Source organism: Morone saxatilis, unplaced genomic scaffold, assembly GCF_004916995.1.
Source record: "Morone saxatilis isolate NCDOM2014 unplaced genomic scaffold, NCSU_SB_2.0 Contig7, whole genome shotgun sequence".
Taxonomy (NCBI): domain Eukaryota; kingdom Metazoa; phylum Chordata; class Actinopteri; family Moronidae; genus Morone; species Morone saxatilis.
In genome coordinates this window covers 23,205,782-23,215,267 of record NW_023340246.1, presented here as the reverse complement: position 1 = coordinate 23,215,267, position 9,486 = coordinate 23,205,782, and the positions used below count along the sequence as shown (strand labels likewise).

At 38.5% G+C, this 9,486-nt stretch overlaps 1 protein-coding gene across 1 annotated transcript in view; it reads right to left on the bottom strand.

Moving 5' to 3' along the window:
- Nucleotides 1-9,486, bottom strand: part of LOC118340756 (disintegrin and metalloproteinase domain-containing protein 17-like) — a gene marked incomplete at its 3' end in the record, with an annotated part of 13,966 nt that overhangs the window by 2,171 nt on the left and 2,309 nt on the right.

The following is a 9,486-nucleotide window of genomic DNA, read 5'->3' as shown; positions in this document are numbered from 1 at the left end:
TACAATTTAAATAGAAATAAAACACAATCTACAGGACAAACATTAAATAAGGAGGTTATATTTCTGTTTCATGCCGTTTTAATGTGGCTTACATTCTTCCAAGGGGTCTGGATCATTAAGATGGAGCAAGTTTAACAAATTATTCTAAGTTCAAGTAAGAGAAAGCTTTTTACCAGCTCAGTGAAAACCCTCAGAACCATGTAAGAGCGCCGCCTGGTGGAACGAAGGTTTAGACTGCTGTCAGAGTTCTGCTTCAGGAGAAAATATACATAAATATTGTCTGTGTAGATTCAGTGGCTGAATAATAAAGTACAATGAGGAATACAGGAACCAGAGTCTGTTAGACAATGTAGAGCACCGTGGTAGAAGAAATAGGCAGCATGAAGACAACAACGACATAGTCCCACCGAGGTTTGTTGGCCCCGTATACACTCTCTAATCGAGTGTGTGTGTGTGTGTGTGTGTGTGTGTGTTTCAGCACATCATGACGGAGCCTGACGAGATCACCACGATGTCCGGTCAGAAGCTTCCTCTGAAGATGTCCGTCGACTACATTTCCTTCTCTGCTCACACCGACTACCAGCAGACCAGCGAGTTCATCAGAGCGCTCAAACCTCCTCACGTGGTAAACAATAACAACATCAACAACATCAACATCAGCGATAGATAGATGACTGATTGGAATTGATTATCTGAGATAATCAGAATCAGCTGATGTCTGCAGACAGACTCCTCAGTGTTTTTTGCTCTGTAACGATGTTGGCGTTCTGTTAGTTTAGAGCTGCGTACAATAACTCTCATACATTTCCACCATCGTCCTCTCTAAATGTTTTCTCATTATATTATAATAATGCAGTTAAATGACGTCTCTTCTTTTACTGTCCCCCGCTCTTCCTTAAATACCACAATCTGAAATCTACAGCTTAAAACTATATTTTCTGTTTAATTAATTAATAAAAATTCCATCCAGAACAACAAGTTACTAAGATAACCATGTTTATTAGATTGTGAATGAAATAATGGAATTATACAGGACTTTTTATATCAGCATTATATATCTGTATCAGTTAATCACAAACACACAAGTAAGAACTATACCAGAAGATACCAGTTAAAATGTTGAATGTTTTTAAGGAACAAGGTCACAATTAAACCGTCCACTTAGTCTAAAGAAGACAAACTCATATTATCCTTAAATAAACAGTTTAATATATTGTGACTGTGGATTGTGTCTCACATCACTGGAGGAATGATTGAAGAGAGTACATGTGAGCAGCTCGACTGTTTTAAGACTTTTTAGGGCTGAAACTAACGATTACTTTTTCATTCATTATCAATAATGAATAAGTTATTTATGAATAAATAATCTCCAGATTGTTTTCTCAATTAGTCGTCGTTTGGTCTCTAAAATGTCAGGATGTCTTTTAAAGTTTCAGTTCAGAACCCAAAGATATTCAGTTTAATATGATATAAAACGGACAAAAGCAATAAATCTCCGTATTTAAGACGCTGAAACATTTTCTTCCGTTTATTAATTAAAAATGACTTTAACAGTTAATCAGTTGTTGTTGGTTGTTGCAGCTCTAATCAGAACTAGATGACCATCAGTCATCTTTACTTTTGTTGTTGTGTCTCCAGATTCTGGTCCACGGCGAGCAGAACGAGATGGCCCGTCTGAAAGCGGCTCTGATCCGCGAGTACGAAGACAACGACGAGGTCGACATCGAGGTCCACAACCCGCGAAACACGGAGGCCGTCACGCTCAACTTCAGAGGAGAGAAACTGGCGAAGGTTGGTCTGAAACTCTGAGGTCAGTTTTATTGTGCTGCTCTCTCTCTGCGCCGTACGGCCCCGTTAACTCCCAGCATGCTCTGCTGCAGGTGATGGGCTCTCTGACTGACAAGAAGTGTGTTCAGGGTCAGAGGGTCTCCGGGATCCTCATCAAAAGAAACTTCAACTATCACATCGTGACGCCCTCCGACCTCTCCAGTCAGTAACGCCCTCTGTGTGTGTGTGCTTGTATGTGTATCTTTGTGGGGACTGTGTGGTAAACCATCTTAATAAGAACAATTCTGCCTTATGAGGACATTTTGGGGTTTATGTATTAATCACTAGCAATTACTCCAAAGCTTGTGGAATATAATCTGATATTGTAGTTTTTAGAATTGCCTCTTCTAGTGTTGCGTCCAGTTGTTGTTGTTTCGCTCACCGTTTGTTGTCCCCTCTCGTTGTTCAGACTACACAGATCTGAATATGGGCACAGTGACACAGACTCAGGCCATCCCGTACACCGGACCCATCTCCCTGCTGGTCAGTCAGCTACGCAGCCTCGCAGGTTGGTCCTCACATCTCCCAGCTCACCTGAATGCACCTCACAGTTTATTCTGTCTGTTTCTTTACCTGAGAACATTTTTCATCTGTAAGAAAAAAAGTATAACCAGTTCAGGTCCAAAATGTTCCAGATAAAAAGGTTTTCTCATATTTAGTTTTTCACCTCCTAACATATGTCCAAGTTTGTTTGTTTTTTAAAAAACAAGATGATAACAGACAAAGACGGTATTCAAGTTAATAAAAAAATATAAAAGAGACAAAAAAAAGTTATCTGTATGTAATTAACTGTATTTATATATTAGCCTAAAATGAAGAAATTGTGGTTACAGTTGTAGTTTATCTGTATAAAAACCACAATTTATACAATCAAGTTAATTAAAAAAATGTGTCAGACCTTTATTAACTCTGTTTAAACTCTCCTGCAGTGTTTGCTTTGTACTTTGTGTCTGATCTTCTGTGTGTGTTGTTTTCAGGAGACGTGGAGCAGGTGGAGGGAGCAGAGAAGATCACCATCAAGATCTTTAAGAGCATCACTCTGGTTCATGAGGCCGGCATGGTGCTGCTGGAGGTCAGACACAGCAGATAAACTGTACAATGAACCCAAACAGTGAACACAATAACTGCAGGAAGTTCGTGTAAAACCAGAGATTTTGATACATTTTGAGCAGATTATTTCCTGTGAATATTAATCAGCGATTAGTTTTCCTGATATTTTTAGGTACTTTTAATACAATTCTCTGTATTGTGTATCCTTCATAGATACTTAATAGGCTTCATTTATTGACAGATTCTGTGTTTTTCTCATTCTATCAGTGCTTTGATTATTCAAACTTTTATTTAGGATGAGGCTGTTTATCAGATTCAGACTCAGGATTATTATTACTAAAAAATAACAATTTTATTTAGTTTTATTTACCAAAATGAGACAAATGCTTGGATATATATTAAGTTTTCTTACACACCTTTAAATCAATAAGGCCTTGTGACCCCTAGTTTGAGAACCACTGACTAAATAATGACCAAGAAAAGCAGGAAATCTTGAAACTAGAAAATATTTGACACTTGTGACTGAACAGATTAATTGATAATCAAAATTAGTTTAGTGTTTCAGTCTGAACCAAAGAGGCTGGACGTTTAAATATAACTAATATACTTTTTGTCCTCAGTGGATTGCCAACCCGCTCAACGACATGTACGCTGACGTCGTCACTACGGTGGTCCTGGAGGTCCAATCCAACCCCAACGCACAGAAATGTCAGTGAACAAAATGTGAGACTTTTTTAATCATCAGCAGAAACTTTGACTCCTTTAACGTTTGATGTTTGTTTGTTTCAGTTCTTGAAGGCAAGAAAGAAACATTCGACATGGAGCTGTTTGTGGAGAGACTGGGGCTCATGCTGCAGTAAGTGGACGTTTGTTTTACTCCGCCTGCAGTGCCAGTCGGGTGGAGTCTGACTGCAACAGCCAGCAGAAAGTTTTCTGTTCATAATTTATGTTTTGCTACATGAAGCCCCACCCGTCTGGCACTCTGCGCATCATAAGCAGCATATGCATTTGAAAAGTGAAAGGAAAGAAATGAAAGCTAAAGAAGGAAGTATCAGTAGAGATTTCAAAATAAGAGCTTTGTATGAAGAGATTTGTGTGAGCTGAGGCCTGTTAATGTAATGTAACAAATAATCTTGTGTGTTTTGCAGCGACATGTTTGGAGACGACGGCGTGAAGTTCAAAGATGATAAAAGCGTGAGTGTGACGGTGGACGGAGTCACTGCTGTCATCGACCCAGAAACCAGAGTGAGTACAACATCAGAGCAGAGTGAGACCTCCTGTTTGTATCTTCTGTCTCAATACGATCGCGATTCGATCACAAGACAGTCGATGTTTCTGAGTTTTATTTCAGTTTCGCTATACTGAATATAAAAAGTGGTAAAATAAACACTTTTGCTCCATTTAGCTGTTTCTGCTTTGCCTCCTTTGAGTTTTGACCCTCTGAGGCTCCTGTAGTTGGTCACTGTTGACGCTGTAGAGTAGCAGATAGTAAGCAATGCACACATCCTAATGCTACTTTCTGTTAGCGCATTACGGACAAAGAGCTATTTATTTAAATATAAAAAATAATTTCACGACTGCGTAACTCTACGGTGGCCTTTTATGGACATCACTACTATTATATTATTATAATGAATCCCATGAAGGGACTCAAACGGACGTGTTAGTCAGACATCCTGCAGTAACTGGTTAGTCCTTCGCTCAATACTGAGCTCATAAATATTTAAAAACACCTCACAAATATATAGTTTTGTTTAAAGAAAAGTTAAAGTTTAAAAAGTAGAGCACTTATTGGGGACTATTTTCAGTGGCGGATTAATACATATTTGGTGCTGTAAAGGATTCTGTAATAAACATCTCTGTGGCACAGTGGAAGAACATATATCTGGCTTTAATACACACAAAACTTGTTAGTAGATAAATATAAGAACAGAAGATAATTAAAAGACCCAGCAGCTCTGTGTGACCTCTTAACTGACCTCTGACCTCTGTCTGCAGTCAGTGACGTGTGCAGAGGACGACTCTCTGAGGGAGATGGTGGAGATCGCCATCCACCGGCTCTACGACGCCCTCAGCCCCACCTGTGATGTCACCTGCAAGGTGGGCGGCGTGATGCGTTCACAGGCAGCCGATGAACTGATCGATTAAAGACTTTGTTTATAAACCTGGTTCCAAAGGAATCGCCTTCAGGAGACGGACCAACAATCTTTAGCTGGTTGTTTTTGTACTTTTTGATTTACGGAAATGTTTGTTTCATCATGAAGAAAAAATAAACGTTTGTACTTGAGCTTAACCGGTTTCTGTCCTGATTTTAATGTGTTTTAGTTTAGTTGATATTACTATTAGCTAGTTTACTGTTAGTGTTTTGCTAACATTATCCTTCAGATGTAACTAGCTAACAATGTAAGTGGACCTTGAATCAGGACTGTTGAGGTTCTCTGCACTTTTAGCTAAATGCTAACATCAACGTGAAACCCTCTAAAACAAAACAAACCAAACTGACAACAACAAATATTCTCAAGAATTCAACAATAACTTTATTTCTCATCGGCGTTCAGAAACAGACTTTCGCTCACTTGAAAACAGTCAGTAAAACCTTTTATTTTGAAACAGCAGACTGACTGACAGGTAAACACAGTGACACAAACATAAACAAACATATATAGTCAGACCTTAAAATACTCGTAACAAGACGTGTTTAACAGAATACAGCACATCATCGTCTGCATATAACAACACAGTAAACAGAAGCACTCTGCACATATCTTCAATACACAATATTAAAAATACTGACTAGTGCATTCGAAGGAAGAGAAGGCACAAAGGGTTCTCAGTGATTGTCATTTAAAAAATAAAACGCTTTCAATAACAAAAATAAAACACAAACAAACATTTAATAAAATATAAACAGTGGTACCAAACAGCCCGAGAGCTCTCCCAGTGAAACAATGTAAATACGTCAGTTTGGTTTAAAGACCTCTTTGTGTCAGATTTAAACAGCTGACTGTATTTATACTAAAGTGGTATTTATCAAAACAAAACAAAGACACGTACAAGTCAAACCTAGAATAAATGCAGTACACGGCCTCATTTTACTACAAATTAACTTAAAATGTACAAATATTTCGAAACACACGAAAGCCCATTTCAGCCAGCAGAATAAAGAATAAAATGTTAAAAGTTACTCAAAGTACAGTATAAGATCCTTTAATTTAGTATTTTTTAATTAATTAAATTAACTGAATTTCAGGAGAAATATTGAACTTTTTTCACAACTATAGTAATAAAGTTTACTAGTTAAGATTTTTCATATGATCACTTATGAAATTCTAAAGCATTTGTTTCCTGATAAAATCTCTTTGTTATCAAGATAATCGATAATTGAGTCCTGACAACTTATTTACTCAAAAACCTCGAACCATCAAATGCCTGAAAAATGGTTTGTTGACGTTAGCGAACTAGCTAACCACTGATGTAAATTACATAGCCAGTTAGCTAGCGTTTAACATTAGCTACCAGATGTGATTTGCTTGTTAACGATTAAAGTAGATCAGCAGGATAGTTAGCTAGTTTCATACTAGCTAACTATCCTGCTGACTAGCAACAAAACAACAAACACATCGAACCATCAAAAGTTTGGTTTTTCCTTTTTTTTCTGCATGAACATTTTTTTATTTTATTTTATTTATAATTAATCGACTAATCGCTGCAGCTTCAATTTAATTAAAATTTACTTTACTTGGCAGAAATGGACTTTCATATTCAGACAAAAAGAAACAGAAACATAACATTAGACTGGATATATAATATTTTTAGCAGTACAATATATTACATAAAAAACATCTGGTAGCTCAGTGGGTTTTGAGCAAGGCACTAACACTGTCTTGGGGTTCAGTTCCCCGTGAGACACTATTAATTAAAACAGTTGATGTTGAGTCTTAAAATATAATTTTTTTTTACTTAAAACGACAAAAAATATTGTATCTGTTTATATTTAAAGTGTTTTCTGTTGGTTTGAGGGGCGGACGGCAGTTTAAAGATATTTTATAACCATTAAACGGACGGTAGATTAAATAATATACATTTTTAATTTTCTTTACAGCCAAAAAGTAAAAATGAACAGAAATCGCTTCTTCTTCTGTTGTCGGTAAACAAGATACAATATCCGACTGTAAATCCTCCCAAAATATTTGAATCTTTTCCCATGAAAAGAAGACTCTTGCCGTTAATGATCATTTTCACAATTAATGAATCTGATCATTATTTTCTAGATTATGAAACTGAAAAATGCCTAAAGCCCAAACATTTCAAACACACAGATATTTAATTAACTCGAAGGTTAAGTCAACAAAAAGCAGCAAATGATCATATTCAAGAAGCTGAAGCCATCAAATATTTTGAATTTTTGCTTCATAGTTGCAGATAAATTGCAGCTTTATTGGCTTTTAAAGCTTTTAATTTCCATTTTTGGAAGAAAATTACCTGAAGGTTCATCTTTTGGTGTTTTACATTTACACCCGTCAGAAGATCTGGTGTCGGTTTTTAGTGGATACGAACATTTCCACCAAAATACAGAGTCCCAAAAGTAAATAATCACATGAATAAGTATATAAATATAAATATATATAATCTTGGAATTATGAAGCTTCATTGGGAAAAATAACATCATGAAATAAACTTTGGACTTTGGACTTTACAGAAATTAACATTTTCAACCTGTATTGAATAATTAATAATTTCTTGTCTTATATATTTTTTCTGTATTTATTCCATAAATCTAATTCAGTGCTTAAGTGTGAGCTATAAAAAACTTCTTTCATGGAGCAAATTCATTAAAATATCTCTTTAAAATAATATAAACATGTACAGATTTACAAATGTATTTCGTGATTTATATATAAACAGTTATTGTTGTTTATAAATGTAAAACATTTCACACAAATACTTAGAAATCTACAACAAGAGACAGAAGTTCTCTTTTATAAATAAATCCTGAAATACATTTGGTGCGTTAATCTGACTCTATACTATATTATAATATTATAATAGAAAAATAACGTGTCGATCTAAAAATGAACGGATCGTTATTGGTTATCGGTTATCGGACCTGAGTGTGACAGTGCGACAGTCTTTAGTACAGAACCAGTTTGTAACAACCTGAATCCGGCTCCGTGGACGGCGAGCTCTCTCAGCACTGCGTCTCCTTGGTGTCGATTTGATGTTGCCGCTGGAGTCTGAACATTATCGCCTTCCCGCTGCGACCCGTCACACTGTTCTCCGTTAGGTCCTCGAAGGAGCGCTGAGTCGCCCCCGCCGGCCGCCCGAACGCCTCCTCCAGGGCCTCCTCGTCCAGGTGCGAGTCCAAGCTGGGGTCCTCCTGGATGGTGGCCATGCGGGGGCTGTCCAGGAGGGGGTGCCCGGGGGTCGGGACGGGGACCGGGTCGGGGCCCGGGGCGGGGCCCGGGGCGGAACTGGAGACCGGAGGGGTGCTGGTCTGCTGGGGGCCGGACGGCTGGAAACGCAGTGCGGCGGCGTTGGTGGTGGAGGGGAAGGTTGGAGGTTTAAAGATCCGAACAGAGGCAGACTCAAGGCTGCTCAGGAGCTCGGCATTCTGGGAAAATAAACACAGTCAGTATGAGCCACAATTAAAGGAGCAGACAGCTGTTTTTATTGTGTTTTATCTTAATTCAACTGTTTTTTATTGTTTTCATTTGTAAAAAGAACCTGCAGAGACTTAAAACCTGCTTTATGTTTAAGGTTATATAAGAGGTTTAAAACAGGGAATCTCAACTTAACTTGATCTGATTCAGGATAAAACATCACCAGCTGGTCCTTTAACTCCAGATTGTGTCCACACAGTATAAATATCTATAAATATAAATATACTCACACTGGGGAAGAACAGGGACTTGGTGGTTTGTTCATACTGTTGATCCAGCTTCTTGTCCTGAAAGCACAAACAGATGAAGAAAACTTTTAAAAGGTAAAATTACAGCTAAAGATTCATCAAAAGGCCCCGAAATCGCCGATATTCTGCTTAAAATGTTCCAGTAATGTAAAGATCAGCGTTCAGACACAAATAATAATATAAAGTAGAGACCCACCACACAGTGGACCAGGATGCTGAAGGGGACCCAGAACAGCAGCGAGAACGCCACCACCGAACCAACGATGTTGTCGGCCAGAAACTTCCCAAACGTGTTGATGTCCAGTTTATCGATGAAGTCCCACAGACGCTCCACCACGTCCTGGACCTGCTTCATGCACTTCCCCTGCAGGAGCATCAGGACGTTTACCGTTAAAGCTTTTAGGTTTCAGACAGCGGGACAGAGTCAGCGTGAGTGAGACGTACCGCTCCGTCGCAGAATCCCACGGTGCACGGTTTGCCTTTACGCAGGAACAGGAAGTTCCCCGTGTCATCCTGGTAGGGGGCGCAGACGCCGCCGTTACCACGGCAACAGACCTTACAGGACGAGTTGGTTTCTGCAACGTAAGAGTGTGTAAGTGTGTGTAAGTGTGTAAGAGTGTGTGTGTGTGTGTGTGTGTGTGTGTGTGTGTGTGAGAGTGTGTAAGTGTGTGTAAGAGTGTGTAAGAGTGTGTGTGTGTGTG